The 22,497-nt window shown below is 40.5% G+C and overlaps 1 long non-coding RNA gene across 1 annotated transcript in view; it reads right to left on the reverse strand.

Annotated features, from left to right (window-relative positions):
• The window catches only part of LOC125964393 (uncharacterized), a 602,357-nt gene that overhangs the window by 253,037 nt on the left and 326,823 nt on the right, over positions 1-22,497 (reverse strand). The gene's annotated exons all lie outside the window — the stretch shown is intronic.

Here is a 22,497-nt window from a genome sequence, read left to right on the forward strand (position 1 = left end):
TGAATGAATGTTTCCTTTAAATTCCTCTTGTTTCCTGTGTGATGTTTCATTGAACTGTAACTTCATATTACCCAAATTAAGCAAACGCTTTCACACCCTTTCTTCATTGCCATTACCAAAGTGACTCTAAATCTTCAAAACACAATTAAAACTTTGAATTGTGGGGATAATGAGAAGGCTCTCCTGCAGGGGGACTGTGGTCCTCCCTCCTGACCTCTCTATAGCTTGTCTTTGGCACTTAAGACAAACTACTTAATTAATTGGAAGAGACCTTATTAGAGGCACTTTAGACTAATTTTTCATCAAATGTCCCAAGATTCACATGCCCCTGACAGCTCAGCCATTCCTAAGTGGCAACTCCAGTCAGCTGCTGAGTGGTTCTAAATGTAAAATGTCTTTCTCGTCTTGGCTAGAGACCTGCTTCTTATAACCACTGTGTCTTGGTCCTGCATCTGTAGTCCCTGAGAGCACAGTACAGTGGTTCTCAAATGTGGTTCCAAGGTCAGAAGCATCAGCATCATCTGGGAACTTGTAAGAACTCGACACTCTGGGGTTGGGCCCACCAATCTGCTTTCGGAAGCCCTCCTCCAGGTGAGGGCTAAAGTTTGAGACGCACTGGTATTGTGTAGCACACTAAAGTTTGAGACACACTGGTGTAGTGTAGCACAAAGTGGGTGCAACTTTGGAATGAAAAATACCTGGATTCAGACTCACTGGTGTAGTGTAGCAGAAAGTGGGTGCAATTTTGGAATGAAAAATTCCTGGATTCAGAACCTGGCCCTCTGTCATTTTAGGCAATAGCCTCCGTTTCCTCTCTGATCAAATGGAGCTGATGGGCATAGCTAATTCCCAGACTTGCTGAGAGAATTCACTGATACTATATGGGTCAAGCACACAGCAGAAAGTCTAACACACCCTTAGCGCTCAAAGTTACTGTCTAGTGATATTGGCTCATTCAACACATTTATTGGATGCCTTTGATATGAGTCTATATAAAGCCCTTTCTTTTGAAAAATGGAGAAGTACAGAAAATTTTAGACATGACAGCTTAGACATAATAGTATTTAATACCTTCATTTTACAAATGGAAAGTATAACATTCAGAGAGGCGAAGTGACATGTTCAAGGACACACAGCTCAATTGCTGGTGTATGGAAGCCCTTTAGGTGCCTCCCAGCGCTCAGCTCTTCAATCAACACGTGTTTATCTGTCACTTAATACAGCAATAAGGTATGTATTCCTGGGCCTGGTGATTACACAGGTAGGGACTTCAAGTTTATCAGTATACTGTCTGAATTAATTTTAATATTAATTGAGCATTCCCAGGTAGAATTGGGCACCATGGTTACTTATTTACTTACATTTTGCTTTCTTATTTATATCTTATTCTGTTCCAAAAGGATTTAAGGTGACTCTTGGGCATTTTATCAATGGTTGGAGTTTCAGCCACTACAGCACTAACTGTTGAACCAGTGAATTCCAATAGTTGCTTTTGCAAGAGGCTCTCAGCAAAATGTGCACAATTCTGAGGATCCCAAACGGATACATAAGAGAAGTAGACCAATACCAAGTGCTTTAGGTTAACTGGAATCCCTTGTATAAATTGTTAATCAGATATCAAGGAATATGTGTGGTTACGTCTTGGTCTCGCATGTACAAAGACACGGGCAGACATTTTGCTACGCCCTTGGCTGGGGAAACTAAATGGTTAATACTCACCATCACACGCCCAGAAAGTCCGATTTACCGACTGGAAGGAATAAGGCACTTTTACTTTATACAGCCTGTTCTCAGTTTTGTGGGGCTGTTGATATTACTGGGCTAATGACAGACGCCAAGGCGGCAAAATAGGCTGGGTTACTTATAATTCTTTGAATGTGGACACATCAGCTTGTGGGAAGGAAACTATTTAAAATGGGGCTTAGGGAAAGCAAAAAAAAATCCCCTTTCCCCATATGAGATTCTTCCACAGTGTTGTCATGGAATCTTGAAAACCTCTATACAGAGGATCACTCTCGTTGGATATATGCAAATTTTCTGAGATCCAGCGGTTTCCTGCCAGGGAAAAACTTATAATAACAGAGCAAGAATGCAATCCGAGCCCTTGCTCTCTGAAACCCTGAAAGAACAGAGTCGTTCTTGACAGGGCAATTTCAACCCTTGACATTCCAGGAAATAGCTTAATAATGTCATTTAGTCTGGGGTTGTAACCAGTCCTAAGACATGGAGACACAAATGCAGTGTAAAATTTTAAATATCAGTTCGGGGACCATTACTCATTTTCACACAGAGCTTAACAGCAAAGACCACCACCACAAAGCAAAAACTAAGCAAGCCTTCCTAATTAAATTTAACATTGTCCCCACTAATTAAACACAATATAGGAAAGGTTTCTGCCAAGAAATTACAGACACATCCTGAAGACTATTTACTTTCCTGGGTCCTGGGCCCGTGCCATATCCAGGACGTGACCCCCAAACAAAACTGTGCTTTGATCATTAATATATATGCAGAAGTTACCCCCATCCTGGAACCTCGGAGGCCTTAATGAGACACACTGGCCTTTACATTCAATGTGTTTCATTTTTTCTGGGTACGGTGCAGCTGAAAAAGGTTACAAGACTCAGGTTAAAAGTCAGGAAATGGATCAGGACCCCACGCTATGACATCATTTTCTTGCAATGCAATGAAGCAATGACATTTCCTGCAGGAAAACTGATTAGAGCTGACAAGCTGCCTTAGTTAGCTGCAGTGTTTGCCATGGAAGGTGTCAGGCCTGCCTCGTTCCAGCTCCTGCCACCCTCCCTCCTGTTCCTTGGCTGGAGCTTCCCAGGGGTCAGTGAGAGGGAGTGAAAGAGACCCAGTCCTGATATATTTAAGATAAAGATGTGCTAAAACATTGTTACAAAACTTGTGGAATTTTTTAGTTATTAGAGCATTTAGTACTTTAGACAAAATATATATATATATATGTATATATATAAAATTTTGCCACTTGCAGAGTGACTTCCAGATTATTTTTAAAACTGACATATAGGCAGAGCCACCAGGGGTGATTGTGCAGGTTGGCCAAAGGCAGAGTGGGATTCAAAGCTAGCTCACTCTCCGATTATTAAACCATGGTTGCTGGTTCAGGACTAGATCTGCCTTTTTCGGATTCACACAGACGTCTCACAGCCAGTGACAGATGGTCTTGCAATGGGACACAGTTTGAAGGTGAATGATGAACCAGTCTTCTCCTTTCAGTCCTGGGTGTCTCTGTAACTGTAGGCATAACATCTTGGGGCGTATCTCTAGAAGTGTGAATTCGAGGACCTGCCTAACTGTGAGTTCTGGGCCAAATCTGCCTCCTGGCTGGGTCACCTCAGCAATAGGGAGTCCTTTGGGGATTTATGAACAGGTGCTTCCAATATGCCAACACAGGGGGTGTGAGGCACCTAGCTTGGCGAGTACGAGCTCTGGGCTAGGTTTCAGCCTGGCCAGGTGCTCTCGTGCGCAAATCGCATAACTATAGTGGCCCTACTCTTCCCCAGATGGTAGAACCTGCTCTGGACTCCACATGCAGACAGACCTGCTCCAGTCCTTCAGACCAATTTAGAGACACGACTGAGGCAAGAATTATTTAAGAGCTGGGGCCAACCCCCTGGGACGCCACATCAAATCGCCCTTGCTTGTCCATGTGTGGCCTTGTGACTTGGTTCAATAACTGGGTTTCTGCCTTGGACACGGGATCCAGTGGCTGAGTAGCTGGTGAGTACTGCCTGGGAACAAGTGTCTATTCCCTCGACTTATCGTTACCATGCCCCTTCTGGAAACCACAGGTGTGCTCGTAAACAGCGAAGGGAGGGCTCCAGCCTTATCATCTTCTGTCATTTTTCTTCTCTTTATCTTCCTTCTGGATCCTCCTGGGAGGCAGTGGAATCTACCAAGCAAAGACTGCAGATATGGCAGAAAAAAACAGCTTCCTGATGCTTCTTTTGTCCATTTCAAAACAGAATTTATACTAACTCACTTGTATGTCAGTGGAGGAGAGTGGTCAGGAGTGACAAGTTTCTACTCCCAAAAAATCAAACACTTATCATCTCAGAAACGAAAAGTCCTAGAACCAGGATGGATTTCTACATTAGAAGCAATGTTTCTAGGTACTATGCTAGGTTTGCCAAACAGATTGAAGCTCTCTACAGCAGTTGAGTGGGTAGATGTCAGAGATGCTCTGAGACACAGTTTACACAGCATTTACATCTATAAATCATTACATAGTAACTGGATGGAACTTGTAGTGACAAATATGTTATCTCTGGAAAAATGTGCAAATATCTGAAGGGCTTATACATTTCCCCAGGATGAGTCAAAAGAAGCATAGTTGTCACACCTTTCTTTCATTATCCTGTGGGTGTTCTCTCAAATGTGTGGGTCTTCATAAATGAGTCACTGTTTCCAAGGTCTGTCAAAAGTAGCAGTGGTCACAAGCCTAGGAAGCATACCAAGCCTAAAAAAAGGAAAGAACTTTCAATCATGGGCAATAATGTAAAATGTCTGAAATTACTGGGGTTTTATTGCTCTGCCAAATTTGCAGTCTTATACTATCTCATCACTCCCTTTTGAGGACTCACTCTTTCCTATAGTTAAACCTATGGGGAATAAAAAGGAATTTATTTTACATTTGGTGTGTTTGTATAGTCACCAGGTCTAGAGCCGGTACTTTTTGCCATTTGAGTAACCCTTCTGCTTGCTTGCCCATACATGTTGAAACTGTCATTTAACTTAAATACACAGATCAGACTTGTTTAAGACTCTACCCTTTCACCTTGCTCTAGGCAGGGAAAAAGATCAAAGCTTCCTGTGTTTTTTAAGGATGACCCCTTCTTTGTTCTGAACACGTCTCACATCTCCTATTTGTAGAAGTTTATGCACAGGCTGAATTGTTTTTCTTTTCTCTAAATCTACTTATCCTAAACAAGACCCTCATTGCCCATTTGGCACCCTCAGAAAGGGAATTTACCCATCCGATAGGTTGTTTACCTAATAATGATGGCTTTTTAAATTCATGGTATTAAAACAGATATTTTTAGTACAAAGTGTTGTCAGAATTGATAAGTGAAAAAAGGTGCTTGTAATTAATATGCTATAATGATGAGACTGATGTAGAACAGTGAAAAAACTCACCTGTTATCAGTTCTGCCTTGAAATAACCAAATGACAAAGATTTTACATATTTTATTTTTACTTTAATGTGACCCTAATTTATTTATTAATGCATTAGTTCTTTTCAGGTTGAAGTAAAATATAAATAAATGATGATGATATCATTTCACTTAGTTCATGAATTTATTATCGATTAAGAATATGCAGGGTACTGGCCAGAGGACAAGGTGCAAAGAATTGGAAAATGAAATCTCCTAGTCCACAAAACAGAGAGGATACAGAAAATAAACACCACAAAGAAGTTTTCATGGGTTCAATACTTACCAGGCCAAGGACTGAAAAGAAAATCATTTCATCTTTTGGGGTCTCCTAAGTTTTCTCATCTATAAGACCAAGGAGGCAAAATTAATTGTTGGGTCCATTTAGCCCCTAAATTCTGGGACTGAAAGAAATATGTGCTGGGGCTAAAAATGAATTTAAAGTTGCAAACCCTCACATGCTTTGTTTGGCAAATATCATAAAGAGGATAAGCTCAAAGGTGAATTATGACTGCAGATAGCGAGGTGGACGCTATTATGGAGATAGTGAACAACACGAGGCAAAATATGGAGCTTGGCTGTACACAGGAGAAAATATCTAAGTGGAATGGACAGACTGAGTGGGAGGGAGCAGAGAGCTGTAAAGCAAAACTGGGCTGAGTGCACTGCAAGTCTCAGATCAATCAATCAACGAGGATTTTATTCTGCTCAGGTTACTTTATTTGTTAAGGGATTCTTAAGGGGGCGCCTGAGATAACATGGTCAAGGATTATAAGCCATACTAAGTATAGTACTGTGAAAATACCCTAGCGTCCAGGTCCACAAGACTAGTGTAAGAAGGGCATCTGCAAGCAGAGAGGGCTTAGAAAGTATTTTAAGAATGCTCTGAGGTTCAGCTTCAAACAGGAGGTCCTGGCTGACGATTGTGAAGAACCAGCAGTTACAGGCAGCCAGGGGATGGTAACCAAAACGGAGTTACTCTCTCTTTTTTTTTTTTTCTATTTTTATTTATTTATTATTATTATTTTCTTTTGCGGTACGCGGGCCTCTCCCTGCTGTGGCCTCTCCCGTTGCGGAGCACAGGCTGCCGACGCGCAGGCTCAGCGGCCATGGCTCACGGGCCCAGCCGCTCCGCGGCATGCGGGATCTTCCCGGACCGGGGCACGAACCCGCGTCCCCCGCATCGGCAGGTGGACTCTCAACCACTGCGCCACCAGGGAAGCCCTGGAGTTACTCTCTTTAAGCAGAGACTTTGGACGACCACCACGTGGGAGGAGAATTACCAGACTGTTGCCAAAAAAATCACTTTGGCTGCAAACCAAAGAAGGATTTTCACATTTCCTCAAGACATAAATGACACTTCGGTGTAGTAGAAAGATTTCTCACACGACATTTTTCCCAAGAGATAGGGAAGTGAGGAAAACTTAATGCTCTGGAGTGACTTATTCTTTTCCACGATAAGAACTAGGTGAAGCCCACTGCATTGCCATTTTGCCTTGATTGTCAGTCAACTGGAAACAAAATTTAGATTTAATTTCAGGACTTACACTTAAATATCTGACCCCCTATTTAAAAAATTTTAACTTCTCACTTGATCTTTTGCTCATAATTTTGCCAAATTCATTTCTTTCATTACATGCCACCTCATTCATTCACTCATTTATTTTAGATATTTATTAAGCATTTACTATGTGCTGGGCACATCAAGTTCTTTGGAGGCAGGTGGAATGTGGCTCTGGCCTGGCAGGCAGGAGACTCTGTCTCTGGCTTGTGTTGTGTTTAGGTCTTAGGGCTTGATGTTTATATATGGGTTACAGTTCAGGCATTTTCCAGATGAACAAGGGTTCAGGGGTATATAGCTGGTTTTCCTAATAACTCATCCCATCTCCATCTCGGTTAGAGTGGATTTTTCCCTTGAGGGTCTTTGATCCTACAGCCGCAGACATTCTGGCACCAGGGAGGCTTAAAGGTCAAGGCTCCGAGACACACAGAGGTCGATGAAATCAGGGGACATCTTAGCAACTGCTGAGAAGCCGTGGGGGTGAGCACTATGGCTTCCAGGATGGATGGATGAGGTCATTTGTGGTATAAATAAGTGTGTGCTTCCTAAGCTCTGACTGGGATCCAACAGGTGTGTTCTGGAACAGTGCTGTTTGGATGAGACCATCGAGAAAAAGCAGTCAGTAAACTTTTTGCTTCCTTTAATCTGTGAAGTCCCCTTTTTTAACTCCTGACTCCCCAAAGTTGAGCATCGTGGGATACAAAGGCAAGAGTGTGAACTTGAACCTCAGTTGCTTCTCCCATAGAATAAAGGAGCTGGACCCACTAGTCTTCTAGCCCCTTCTAGCTCTAATCATCTGTCACTTTATGACCATCAATTCTACTTCCAGCTTTTTGGCTTCATAACTCCACACAGATAGTTATCATTTTCATCCTCTTCAAATACAATGAAAAACAATATGTGAGCAAGTACAGCGGCAACATGTGTATAATGGCAATACTGAAGGACAAGATTGAGACCTAGTTAAGGATTATTGAGTTATTATAGCAAAGACTTACTAGAAGTGGTTATAACTTTTCAGGATAGATTACTTCCTTCATAGCATATCCAAATCCATGGCAAACTGTGTTTACCCAGAGTTCTAATATCTATGTATATATACACCCATATTCGCACATTGCTTAGCAGAGTGATGTGTATATAATAAACATGAAAACTATCTGAATAACTTGTGAACTTAAGAAATGGTTTATAAACTCATATTTCATATCAGTGATTTGTATATAAAACAATATCTTAGAGTATAAAATACACAGATATAGAGAAGACACAACTCCTATCTCAAAGAATTTATAATTTAGTGTTAAGTGCTTAAAGATGTATTCAGGTTTGTGTGCAAAACATTTTAATAGATTCAGTGGTTTTTAAAATATGTACATATGGAAGCTCTAAGTTTATTTACAGTGAAATATCAATATTGGGTACCATCTACTATGCTAAATGCTGAATGTACAAAAAGGTAGCAAAAGTCCCTGCACATTGTATCCCTATAACCTGATCAAAATGACGCAGATTCGTTCATTCATTCTGCAATTATTGAATGCTTGCCTTGGGGAAAGTACTGTGATAGGCTTTTTCAAGGGCAGAGGCATGATTTCTTAATAGTTCCTGTCTTTAAGGATCTTAAAATTTAATGGAGTCAGAAAAGAGCTAATAAAGCAGAATGGAAAAGAAGTATTAGTAAAGAGCTATAGAGAACACTTAGAGGATAGAGTAACTATGCCCAGAGGTTAGGAAAGTCTTCATAATGGAGATGGCCCTAGAGCAAGACATGGCAAGATGAATAGTAGTTTAATGGTGGAGACAAGGGGGGACGTTCACCTCAGAAAGAGACCAGTGAGAACAAAAGCACAGAGGCATGAAAATTAATGCATGCTCTGGGAATAGCAAGTAGGCTGGTATGGCTGGAGCACAGGATACAAAAACAGCAGGGGGAGATGAGGCCAGGAAGTTAGGTTGGAGCCAGCACGTGGAGGGCCTCCAATGCCATATTAAATCTACTAATTCTATCCAGCTAATAGTAGGGAGCCAGGAGAGGTTCTGGGGACAAGAACAAATAAGACCTTGGGTACATATTCAATTTCAAACATGTAACTTCTGAAATAAACTACTGCTAAGAAGCAGTCAAGTAGGGTAGAAAGAAAGGATCTTCTGAGTTAGGAGACCAAGATTAAGGGGCAACATGGCAACAAGAGGAAGTCTTGTGTGATGAGGTATTTATACCCGTCACATAGCCAACTCCAACACATTCTTTAGATCTCAAAGTGAACATTCTTTCCTCAGGGGAGCCTTCCAGCACCTTGACTGTACCAGTCTCTCTGTTGTGGAACCACAGAGATCCTTGTATCTTACCTTTGCAGCACGTAGCAGAGTTTGTAATTATGTACTTAGCTGCATTCTATTAATGTGTGTGCCCCTCATTGGACTGTAAGCTCCATAAGGGCAGAAATCACCTTTCTGTTTTGCTCTTCAGTTTTACTGTAGGCTACCCAATATGTCTGACCCAGAGTAGGGACTAATATATGTGATGAATGAATTTTTAAAATATGGGAATGGAGAAGAATAATGAAAATAATGTTGGAGAAGAATAATGAATAATAATGAATATTATGAATATTATGAAAAATATTATGAAAAATAATATTTGGGACTGTATAAGTAGGTGTGGTGGTTTTAAAATATAGCTGCCATATTCTTTGACCTTGCTCTCATCAAAAGGTAGGATCTATATCCTTTGCTCTTAAATCTGGGCAGCCTTGTGATAATTAGGTTGCAGTGAAGATGAGGGTGTGTCATTTCCATGGCTAGTTGGAACTACGTGGTTCTCTTATTAAGCTCATTCTGGGAGAAGCCAGCTACCATGTAAGAAGTTTGACCACCCTGAGACCACCAGGCCAGAGAAGTTACCATGCTGGACAAGCCATGTGCAGCTGTTCCAGTCTACAGATTGAGCTCATCTCTACCAAAAAATGTGAGTGAGGTTGTCTTGAGTCTTCAAGACTATCTCATCTGGCAGCTGAGCACCTTTGAGTGACCTCAGTAATTGCCTTGAAAAGCAAAAGAATTGCCCACCTGAGCGTTGCCTGAATATCTGACCCAAACGGTCTGTTTGTACAATAAAATGGTTGTTGATTTAGGCCGGTCAATTTGGGATAATTTGTTACATAGCAATAGTAACTAAGACATCAACCAATGTCTCAATAGAATACTCCCCAATAACCCCTTGTTAACAGCTGGGAAAACTGAGATTCAGAGAGATTAATGAATTTGTCCATGGTTCCAAATTGGTAACAGTAAAGCAGGGCCTAGGAATCAGTCTTCTGATCCACAGCCATTGTCATTTTCTTTCTCATATATAATAATGCATTAAGAAAATTTCTGTATAATTATATGCAGGGTTCAAACAACCACTCTTTGTCATGCCATAGTTTTATCCTCACTGATGCTTTATTCCCACTGATAATTAAATGGATTAGTCAAACTCCTTGACATATAAACAAAAAGAAAACTGTGGTCTTCAGTGTGTGGAGCTTACAAGTGCTGTAGATGATTTGGACATTTGAATGCAACTACCTCCCAATTAGAGGAAGAAGCATGTTCAAGTATATAAAACACAATAACATTTCTCCCTAAATTTATGGCATTCAAAATCTCAGCTGACTAGGTCTTCAATGCTGTCAGTTCCAAATTCACTGAAAGATCGTTTCTGCTGAAAGAAAAATGCCGCCTCTATTAATATCAACATTTTCCTCCTCAGAACACTTTCTTGCTGGTGATTTATTGTGGACAAGCTGCTTCCTGCTCCTTTTGAAAGTTAGATTTTTTTTTTTTTTTTTTTTTTTAATTCTGCAGGTGGAGGAGGAATTCCTCATCTCTTGTCCCCAGGGCAATTTAGTTTAGGCTAATCTTCAGGAGAGAGTGTGGGTATTTGCAACTCACAAACTGATGCTGCCTGATGCCACACAAAAGAGAAAAGGGTCTTGCAGCTGTGTCTGATGTCACTTGGGAACTAATCCAAAAACAAATAAGGAAGACCAGCTCATGCAGTGTGTGTAGGGAAAGAGTCTTTTTAGATTTTTGAACCTTGAGGTTGCATCATAGAGATGGAAAGTTTTTCCTTAAAAAAGATCAAAGATATTACCTTTTTGTTACTGGCAACGCCATTTTTTTTTAAAGATTTCATTTGAGGAAAACAACAACTTAGTAATCTAATGCATATGCATTCCATAACTATATCTCAAAGAAGACTATGTACACTGATGACTCAAAAGTTAATGTTTATCTCGTTACATTATTCCTATTCCTACAGTGAAACTCATCAACAATCTAAGGAAAGACAAATGTTAAATTCAGTTCTGTTCAGAAGTTCTCATAATCACAGCTGCACAGATTTTAACAGATGTTAATTTCTGTAATGTGGAAGTTACCTGTGGAGAGTGTGTGTACCTAGCTTTTGGTGATGTTGTACTATATTAGGACTTTCTCAGTTGCAATAGCAGAATACCCAATACAAATTAGTTTTAACAAAAAGTGAGGTTGAGTGGCTTACATACCAGAAAAGTACAGACATAGAACAGGCACAGCTAAAAGGGGGGCACACTGGGGCCAGGCTTTTATCTCTGACTCTGTCTGTCTGTCTTTCTCACTCTGTTTTCCTCAGTGTTGGCACTTTCTCAGGCAGGCTCAACCCATGTAATGGAAAAGATGGCCATTGGCCGTGCTCAGCTTACATTCGGCCAGCTTCCAAACCCAGCAGAAGAATTTCTGGATCACTCCAGACACAGTCCTTGGGTTCATTCTGTCTGGTCCCTCTTGAGTCACATGCCCACCCTTGTGGAATTCTCCTTGGCCACACCTATAAAGTACTGATGATGTATTTTAGAATTTACCAAGAATTATAGTTAGAGTTTTAGCATAACTTATTTTTAACTAAAACCTTTGCCCTAAAGAAAGTATATAGGATGGCATGCCAAGATATACAGTTAAGCTTTCCAGAAACTCTGCCTTTCTCCTAAGCTTTCCCACACATAACTCACCTTCTTTTTAGTTCCAAAGTTACACAAAGTATAATCTATATTTGCTTATTCCCCCTTCTTGCTCTAACCCTCCTGCCATCTAATCCCACTTCTCTATAAATGGCGTTCCCAGCGTCACTCATCACCTCTCAACAGCCACATCCAATGGCATCTTTGTTGGTGCTCCTCTTGTGTGTCCTCTGGGCAGTATCAGACACTGTGAGTCATTCCCCTTTTGCTCAGCTCTCTCTATTCCTGCAGCTTGTGCTCCTTCTTTGTGTGATAGGTTCTTCTTGGCTTTCTTTACTAACGTCTGTTATATTCATCATACTCCCTAAATGTAGATGTGCCTCAAAGTTCAGTCTTCTCTTCTAACTTCACAGTCTCTCTTTGGGCAACCTCATCCAGTGCCCTGGCCTCAACATCTCCTATCTGATGTTGACTTTAGAATTTATAAGTCCCGTCTTCTTTCTTTTTTTATGTGCTAGACAATAGTTTTTGAGTGTTTCTCTACATTCGGATGTCTGTCTTAATCCATTCAGGCCGCTATAACAGAATACCATAGATTTGGTGGCTTAGAAACAACAGTTCTGGACGATGGACTGGTACATGGTACCGAAAGACCCAAACGAACTTTTTAGCCCACCCAATATGATGTATGTACCTAGGAGTGAAATAATTTGGCATAGGATATACATACTTTCTACTTTAGGAGATACTGCCAAGCTGTGGTCTAGAGTGATTGTACCAACTTACATTCCCACCAGCAGTGTGTGTTACTCTATGTCTTTGCCAGCTCTTAGTATTTTCAGTCCTTCTAATTTTAGTCATTCTGGTAAATGCATAGTGGAATTACATTTGCAGTTCCCTGAAGGTTAATAATATTTATAGGCCATTTGAGTATCTTCTTTTGTGACATCTCTGTTTCAGACTTTTGCACACTTTTCTACTTGATTGTCTGGTTTACTTCTTATTGATTAATAGTTGTTCTTTAAATATGTTGTCTATGAGTCATTTGTGAGTTCTATGCGTTGCAGATATATTCTTCTATTTTGTGGTGTGACTTTTTGTTCACTTAATGGTGTCTTTTGATAACAAAAGCTCTTAATTTTATCCACGTCCAATATGCCAATCTTTTCTTGTATTGTTAGTATTTTCTGTCTTGTTTAAGAAATATTTTTCTACTCCAAAGTCACAAAGGTATTTTCCTATGTTATTTCCTAGAATCTTTACTGTTTTTCCTTTCACATTTAGTTCTATAATCCATCTGGAATTTCTTTTTTAGTATGGTGTGAGGTAAGGGGGTTAAGATTCCTTTTTCACACGTATATATCCAATATATGTATGTCCATTGATTCTCAGTGTAATTTGATCCATTAAACACATGAATTATTTCTCCAATCCCAACTTCCCTAAGATTATTATATTATTCTTGAGGTTCCTAAATCACTGACTATCAGATGGCAGGCTTTGTTAAAAACTCTTCCTGGTTTCCTGAAATCATTTTACTGGTAGTGGGTGAGGAGAGACCATCACACCCCCTTATCGCTAATCCTAGAGGTTGGCAGGCTGGCACTTCCTCCCTAACCAGCAATTTCAAGGCTTTGAGGAAATAACAATAATTTTTGTCCACCAAAATAAAGTACCTCTGTCCTTCTCTTTTGGTCCTTTCAGCCCATCAGCATACATATATTCTTTATCATAAATTAAGTTTCATTCTCTTCCACAGTATTGTGTGGACATAATACTTTCTTAAGTTCATGTGTTTTGGTACTCAACATAGAGCAACAGAGAGCCTATTAGCTACGGGAAGATGTTCCTCTACCTCTCCAGGTGCCGACCCACAAAAAGCAGCTAGATGCAGCTCTTGGAAGGGCCAAGGACATGGCTGTGAATAAAACTGCCCAGATTCTTGTTCCATTTTTATTTCCCATGAGCAGTGTGACCACATGCAATTCCCTTAACCATCCTAAGCTCAGTCTCATCCATCTTCTCACTCAGGATAATAATACCCTAGTATTACTTTGTATTAGTATTATCATAGGATTGTTGTGTAGAGTGTTACACACAAAGTGGTTGTCTCACTGCCTCTCACATAGCACCTAATAAACGTCATCTATTATTATTTTCTGCTATTAATGCAGAAGCTCAACTAAGGCTTATCCTAGGGGTTCTCCATAAAAAGGGAGTTTTAAAAAACTGATACAAGGAGGTGAAAATGCTGACTTTATTAGGGTACACATACCCAAATACTCCACCATAAGTTCCCATGTTTCTTCTTCACAGTCCAAAGACATACTTAGAAAAAAGGAAAAATATCTTTAATGTCAAGCTTTTTTCCAGAGATAGATAGAATGAAATAAATTGGTAATAAACATGCCAACAGTGAAATGGAAAAGATATATATTCTATGGTTAAATTCTCCTTGGATTATCATAGTGACATTGCTTCAGAGTGTTTACTGCCAAAATGACTTATTCATTTAACTCCAAATCTCCTGGGGCAGGAAAGCCCTGCCCTTAATGATATGTAGGGCGGTGGGGGGCGGGGGAGGAAAGAATAATTATGGTCATCAAAAAATAAGTCAATATTAACACTATAAAGACTTTCAGACTTTAACTGATATATTAACAGGGGCTGAAGGCCATATTTCTAAAGACTTGGCTTTATGTAGGCATAAGGCGATTGTAGCTATCAGAGGGGCTGAAGATGACTCCTTTTACTTCTCCCTCCATGAAAATTCTAAGAATTACTGTGAACTAAGGTAGCCAAGAAGTTTTCTCTCAGAGAATGAAGGAGATTGGCTACTTCAAATAAGAGCACTTTTCTCTTCCTTAGAAGTAACTTTTGAATGACTTCGTGGGTTTGCTTGCTTTGATCTTTTTTTTCTCCGAATATATCAGGGTTCCTCACCTCTATTTGATGAGCAGTTTCAAAGATGAGGCCAAGTCGGCTTCCCTGGTGGCGCAGTGGTTGGGAGTCCGCCTGCCGATGCAGGGGACACGCGTTCGTGCCACGGTCCAGGAGGATCCCGCACGCCGCGGACCGGCTGGGCCCATGAGCCATGGCCGCTGAGCCTGCGCGTCCGGAGCCTGTGCTCCGCAACGGGAGAGGCCACAGCAGTGAGAGGTCCGCGTACTGAAAAAAAAAAAAAAAGATGAGGCCAAGAATATCTGAGCTGTGGAGACCTTCCTAGGTATGCAAATCTCTCTTCCTTCTAAAGCATTTCTTGAGACACAGAGAAGCAGAGGGAGGATACGAGTTACTCTCCATTGAGATTTTTCAGAGCCCCACCAAAGAGGGCATTCTTTTGAAGCCTGGTCAAGGTGATTCCCAGCTAGTGGGCCTAAAAAGAGGTGGATTCCTTAGCTCTGAACTTAAATACTGACAGAAGCTTGATATATCGCTTCATCAATGATGTTTGAGTTAGAAGCATATAGCTCTGCTCCACATGCAGGTGAGCAACAAACTGAAAAACATGCATATATGAGCAGACGTAGCAATTAACTCGGGTAAAAATATATATTATTAACAGTTGCACCTCTGCATTTGCAGTCCATCTCCCAAGAGGAAAACTAATCACAACCCAAGAGGCCTACTCAGAACAAAACAGCATCCCCAAATGGCTTTCTTTGGTTGTATGCAAAGAAGTGTCTATGATTCACCTAGATGGATCTAGCGAAGAAAAAAAATCTAAGGCGCCAGGTCATTCCAGGTCACTCACTGAATTCAGGAGTGATAAGTCAATAGGATGGGGTCTTGGTGTAGGCCTCTGGAAACTGATGTCAAGGGAGAGCCAGCCACCATCAACAATTCCCTCCACGCCATGACAGCAGTCTGACCTCATCCTCCTTCTCTCAATGCAAAAAATTATCTCAAATAAAATAGAAAGAAAATTTTAAATGTTTAGTAAAGGAGAATTTTACTGTTAGCATTTAGCTTGAGCTTTTAACTATTTGGCTACCAAAGTAAAAAAAAAAAAAAAAAAAGAGTCCTATATACCTTTTTTCTTTCTTTTTTTTTTTTTTTCAGTACGCGGGCCTCTCACTGTTGTGGCCTCTCCCGTTGCAGAGCACAGGCTCCGGATGCGCAGGCTCAGCGGCCATGGCTCACGGGCCTAGCCGTTCCGCGGCATGTGGGATCTTCCCGGACCGGGGCATCCCCTGCATCTGCAGGCGGACCCTCAACCACTGCGCTACCAGGGAAGCCCTATATAGCTTTATATACACCTCTATACCACAAAATTATTTTCTTCATTACTAAGTTACTTAAAAGTTCTTTAATCAGTCTTATTTTGTTAAAGCTCCTTCTAATCTCTTAGCAAATAAAAACTAGGAAACAAATACTTCTACCATCCTACAAATCAGTGTCTAAGGGATAGCTCTAGGATTCTATTTCTGTTCAAAATTAGAAAGGAAACATGGATAACATTTTTCACTCAGGAATTGTGAAGCATTAATACTGCAGCACTACTAGTAACTTACTATTAAATTTCAGGCAAACCACTTAACCTCTCTGCCCTTTCTCCATCTGGAAATTCAGAAGATAAGTAGCCTACATCAACAATACTATTTCAAAGGCAAACTGGTAAAAGATTGGAAAACACTTTACAAATATTAAGTGCTCTGTAATTGCTGCTTGTTGCGACAAAGTCTATTTTCAGACCTGTCCAGGACACAATAAATAAATAAATACCCCCCTGACTTCTAATCTAAGCTGAGAAGTTTGATCTGGACAAAAATACAGTAAGAAGGAAAATTAGTCCTACGTAGGTCTTTGGCCACCATGAAAAATGGTGCTTCTGGAGAGAAATATGAAGAAGGAAATTTTTATATATTGAGAGGGGGTTGTGGAAGCACAAATAATGCTCCTCCAGCAACTGATTCCTTTCTTTCCTTCTAACCAGTTCAACACAGATCTCGTCAAAATTTCTCTTTTGTTAAAATATATAACTTGAAATGGATACTACAGCTGGGTAGATATTTTGTCTGTTAAATGTGAGGCATTACTACAAGAGCAGGAATGGAATTACCCTCAACCTGAAGTCACTCGACTTTGAAACTTGAAGGAGCTCAGTTCTCCATAAAGAAAAATTTCCTGCTCATGAAGATTATTAAACCTTTGTTGTTCTTTTAGCCAATAAGGTGGTCTTGAAAAATATGTTATTTTCTCAACTGTTTAATTGCTCAATCAACAAATATTTGTTGGCCACCTACTACAATGTGTAAAGCACTGTGCTAAGCTCCTGTAGGATACAATTAAAAAAACAAGATAGTAGCTCTTGTACCTGAGAACCCTGAATCTAATTGGACAGATAAGACATACACATGGATCGAGATAAGTGGCACCACCAGCCTGTCATTGATATGGGCCAAATGGCTAGTTCAGATAGTAAGTGAGAGACCAAGGGAGCAGACTGCCCTGGGCTGGGTGGTCAGGGAAGGCTTCTGAGGACAAGCAGGATGAGTGCTGGATCTTAGTGTATTGGGGCAGGCGGCAGGGGCGGGGGTGAGCGGGGGGGGGTTGGCACACGGGTAAGGGGTTGGGGATGGGTTGAGAAGAACTAATTTAAAGATGGCTAGTGAAGTAAGTGAAATGAAGATTAAAATAGAAGTTAATCGTACCCATTCTCTTCATCTTTCCTCTCCTCTCCTCTCCTCTCTCTCACACACAGGCACATAAAATATAACAGGAGAAAGTGCTCAGAGGTAAGTACACCATATTTGTTGGTGTTTAAATATTAAACAAATTTCTGCTGTCCTTGATTTTCCTCCCTCTTCTCTTCCTCCCTCCCCTTTCTTTCTCTCTTCTTCTGTTCCTTCCTTCTTTCCTTTAGCCATGTCTCCTTAAGAATTGGAGTCCTGGTCCCTTTCAACAGTCCTGAGACACTATGAAAAAATGTAGAGGTTCTTGTGCCTGCTTCGGAGGAATTCCAAGGCTTCCGGGTCTCAGAACCACAGAATCCTATCAACAAAGGAGCTCACACCCCTCTGACACAATCCCAACACTGGACCCTTACAACAACTAGCATGACTTTCGGGCCCACTCCTGTATGGCTTTGGTGTTGTTAGGAGAAAACACCTGGGGACACTTCAACTTACTCTGTTCAGAAATTAGATCTAAGTCTCTCTGATTGTGATTGATTTTTCTTTTTTTTCTTTTTTTTGCCATTCATTGTTTGTATTGAATGAGTTATTACACATCAGTGAAGCATTTTGGTAAAATGCAGATAGCACCAGTTTGAAGATCTAATTTCATATTCAAGAGCAGGCTGCAGGTCAGCAGAAACTAGCTGCACACATTGTACTGTCTTGCTCATCATCTCCATTGGACATCACAGAAGAACAGGAAGGGAAGGGGAAAATGAAAGAGGGAAATGCCTTTAATCAAGGTCTCCCCTAGAAAACTCCCCAAGAAGCGAGTTAAGGTGCCAAAGAGTCCACGTGCATTATTTTAGATTCATGCTATCTTATGCTTATAAATACAAGCATACTTCGTTTTATTGCACTTTGCTTAACTGTGCTGCACAGATATAGTGTTTTATACAAATTGAGGGTTTGTGGCAACCCTGGGCCCAGCAAGTCTATGGGCACCATTCTTCCAACAACATTTGCTCACTTTGTGTCTGGGTCATATTTTGGTAATTCTCGCAATATTTCAAACCTTCTCATTATTGTTATATATGTGTTACAGTGATCTGTGATCAGTGATCTTTTTTTTTTTTTTTTTTTGCGGTACGCGGGCCTCTCACTGTTGCGGCCTCTCCCGTTGCGGAGCACAGGCTCCGGACGTGCAGGCTCAGCGGCCATGGCTCATGGGCCCAGCCGCTCCGCGGCATGTGGGATCTTCCCGGACCGGGGCACAAACCCGTGTCCCCTGCATCGGCAGATGGACTCTCAACCACTGTGCCACCAGGGAAGCCCTGATCTTTGATGTTACTATTGTCATTGTTTTGCTACTGCACTCATATGACAGTGAACTTAATCCATAAATGTGTGCGCTCTGAGTGTTCCACTCACCAGGAGTTCCCCTGCCTCTCTCCCTCTCCTTGGGCTTCCCTATACCCTGCAGACACAATAATATTTAAATTAGGCCAATTAATAACCTCACCCTTATCAGTCAGCAGCCATCAGCATAGAGGCAATCTCCTCTACCAGCAATACTGAAGTCTCAGATGATGGTTAGCATTTTTTAGCAATAAAGAATTTTTTAATTAAGCTACATACGTTTTTTTTAGACATAACGTTATTGCACAGTTAATAGACTACAGTATAGTGTAAACATAACTTTTATATGCACTGGGAAACCAAGAAATTCGTGTGACTCACTTTATTGTGATATCTGCTTTATTGAGGAGGTCTGGAACTGAACCCCCAATGTCTCCAAGGTATGCCTGTAACAGCCAAGTCAACTTGCTGGACATTTAAGTAAGAGGGGTAGTAGTTTGGCTTTTCCCGTTTTGACTATCTCATGAGTTGTAGTGTGCTCTTTTCATTTCAAATAATAAAAACAAATTGCATAAACTTGACTGACCGTATCACATTCTCTCTAACCATCTCCCCTGCTAAACACACACACACACACACACACACACACGCACCACACCACCACCAACTCTATCACCATCACACATTATATGTATGGGAGATTCTAATTTAGAAAAGGAAGAAACTGAGACTCATTCCTAGAATAACAGAAAACTAGAATTCACCAAACAATAGATAAGTCACTTTTTGTAATCATTCTGTTGTAATAATGGTGTGCTTTAATCTAAGAGTTTTTTCACAAAGTATATCCTTTGCTCCTTAAGCAAAGCATTTCAATCCTCAGAGTAGGTCACTGTGGTTTTGAGGACAATTTTCAAACTGGCATAACCCTCGAGAAGAGTTTTGAACAAAACTCAGTGATGTATAGAAGCCTTTCAAATAGAATTTTAGGCATTTGGATCTGTGACATTGGGAAATATGGCCTATTAAAATCTATAAGCAGGGCTGGTCATTTCCATAGCCTTTGGCAAAACTAAGGACATTATTATAAATTAACATTTCTTTCTAACTATTAATTTACTGGAATGAATTAGTTTTTATTCTTTTAGAAAAATTCAACACATGAAACTAAAATAGAAAAACCAGGAGATTGCTGCATTAGATCAAGTAAGATTAAGCAATACTTTTTATTTCAAAAACCTGGTCAAAAATAACCTATTTTGAAGAATTTTTATTGTTATGTTACTGCTGAAGAATAAAAACCGTCAACATGTTCATTTCTGTGTCAATCTTTTCTTCATATCGCTTATTTGCCCAAGAGTATACTCATTATCTTACTACAAGAGATTGAGACCCACTATACATCCAAAGAGTTTGTAAAACAGTCTTTTCTTTTTCTTTGTTTTGTTTTTTGTTTTGGTGATACAACACTCCTAAAATGCCTAGAGCTAAAGGGGGTTATTGATGTCTTCCAGAACTTTAATTGCAAGAACAGCTTTATCTCCTAGGCAGACAGACACTACACAAACGTTTGGTTTACTCCATATCACATAGTTAACAAGGTTCTTATAGGTTCAAGGAAAACAGATTGTAAGACTTTGCCAGGAGGACTTCACATTCTAGAAAAAAAAAAGAAAAACTAAGAGATAATTCTGAAGAGACGGAAATTTTAAAATAACCTCAACTTAGACATAATTCGACAGGAAAAGGCAGAGTGGGAGTTTTTAGAAAAGATGAGAATAAATGTAAAAGGCAAGAAAATACGTTTTGTTTTTTAATTCCTATTCAATAAGTATAACTATCCTTAGAAGATGGCCTAGGTATTGTAATTGCCCTCATTTCTGACCAAATGGTCCAATCCAATTATTTCAAATTGTTCAACCTATAGGGAAACCTGATGAAAGTAGCCCTTTCATCTGACTTGCATGTTTCAGTTGAATGCTAAGTATATCTTTCAACTAAGCTTTAGAAACACGGTTCATCTGTAAGCTGTGCAGGCTCTTTTCCGTGCTCTGTTCTTGCACCACCGTCAGGAAGAGAAGGTAATGAAGTGTCTTAACATGCTCATCATGACCACACATCCCGCCTGCTTTTACTGACTTACCAACGGGCTTTGTTTGTGAGGAAGTTACAAAACTGACATTTACGGCTCTCCAGGCAAATGAGAGCCAAGAGAAGAGATTCTGAATCTTAAAGCTGTTTACCAGCTGCTGGAAAAGTTCGGCTTTGGGCACCAACAATTCATACAAAATCCGAAGGCATTAGGGCCGTCTCTTCTCCTTTTCCCATGGCAAGCTGTAAAACACGAAGGCTGCACAAGATCTGCAGTATGTTGCCAACCTAAATTAAGGCATGAGGAAGAAATTACATGTACTTCTGTAAGAAATGGAGTCTTGAAAGACTAGTTCTTTGCTCAGATCCCATGAATTAAATTGCTTAAAAGCAGACATTGTGGTTATGGTTCCTCGCCATGTGGTGTTTGCTGAGTTCTCACTGGATATCCTAAAACACTTAAGCCTAAAGGGTTTAGGATGTCTTTGGAGGCCGTAATTTGGAGAGAACAACTTTATCTCTGTGGGAGACAGGACACAATGCAAATATTTGTTGGCTTCCTTCTCTCTTCCTTGACAAGAAGTTTATCAAACAGTTCTCAAGCAAATTGTATGGGAAAGTAAACGATTTCATAGAGAAGACGGATTGTGGTTTAGAATTCTAAGGCTAGAGACCTCAGTCAGGTGACTGTCTTGGGTTACAGGGAATTGAAGGCAAGTTGGAACGTACTTCATCAAAAGTCAACAAGGTACAGGTGATATTCCTTGTCATGGGATTTGTAGGGAGATGCCGAGAAATTTCAGCTATGGGGATCTGTTACAATGGTAGAGGGGTAAACATTCCAGGCAAATGCCAGAGAAGTGGGAGGAAAGTTCAGCGGGTACCTAGAAAGGGATATTCTAATCCAAGGACTATTCTTTAGGTTGGAGAATTTTCTCATATTAAAGGGACTACTTGGGCCATAACTACTTGGAGGGGATAGTCAGAAAGTACAATTTTCAAACTGACAGGAATATAGAAATGTTCATAAACCATACATGGATCATCTCATCTCTGCTAAAACCATCAGGGGCTTCCCACTGCTTTTCAAGTGAAACCCATGGCCTGGCCTTCCCATGCCGACGTGTCCCTACAGCATTGTCCCACAGGGCAGTCTCTCCATCCTCGCCTCCCGGGCTCTCCCCAGCACGAGCTCTGCAATCAGTCCTCATGGGCACCTATCTCACCAGCCTCAGCGTCTTTGTCTTCCATGCTGCTTTGGCCTGAATGCTCCTTCCTTACCTCTTTGATGGACCAACCATCATTTGTAATTATTTCTAGTTGTTTGTTTGGTTTTGGTCTACATCCACTACACAACAAGCATCAGAAAGTCAAAGACCATGTCTCTCATGTTCTCTGTTTCATCATCAGGATTTATCACAATATCTGGCTGGTGGATGCTACACAAAAATTTATTAAACAAAAGAATACAAATGAAGGTGCTGAAGTCCAAAGAGGTCATTTCCTGGAGCTCTCCCAAAACATTAATAGCAGACCTGGGCCAAGCACTCGGGTTTCCTGAGAAATCCTGGTTTCCAAGGGTAGTGGGAACATTTTCAAATAAGGCTTATCACTGGCATTTATATAGAAGCTGGCATTTATGTTTTTAGAGAGATTATTTGAGAGAAGAAGTTTTGAGGAGGAGACTGAGTGAAGCCAAC

This window comes from Orcinus orca, chromosome 5, assembly GCF_937001465.1.
Source record: "Orcinus orca chromosome 5, mOrcOrc1.1, whole genome shotgun sequence".
NCBI lineage: Eukaryota > Metazoa > Chordata > Mammalia > Artiodactyla > Delphinidae > Orcinus > Orcinus orca.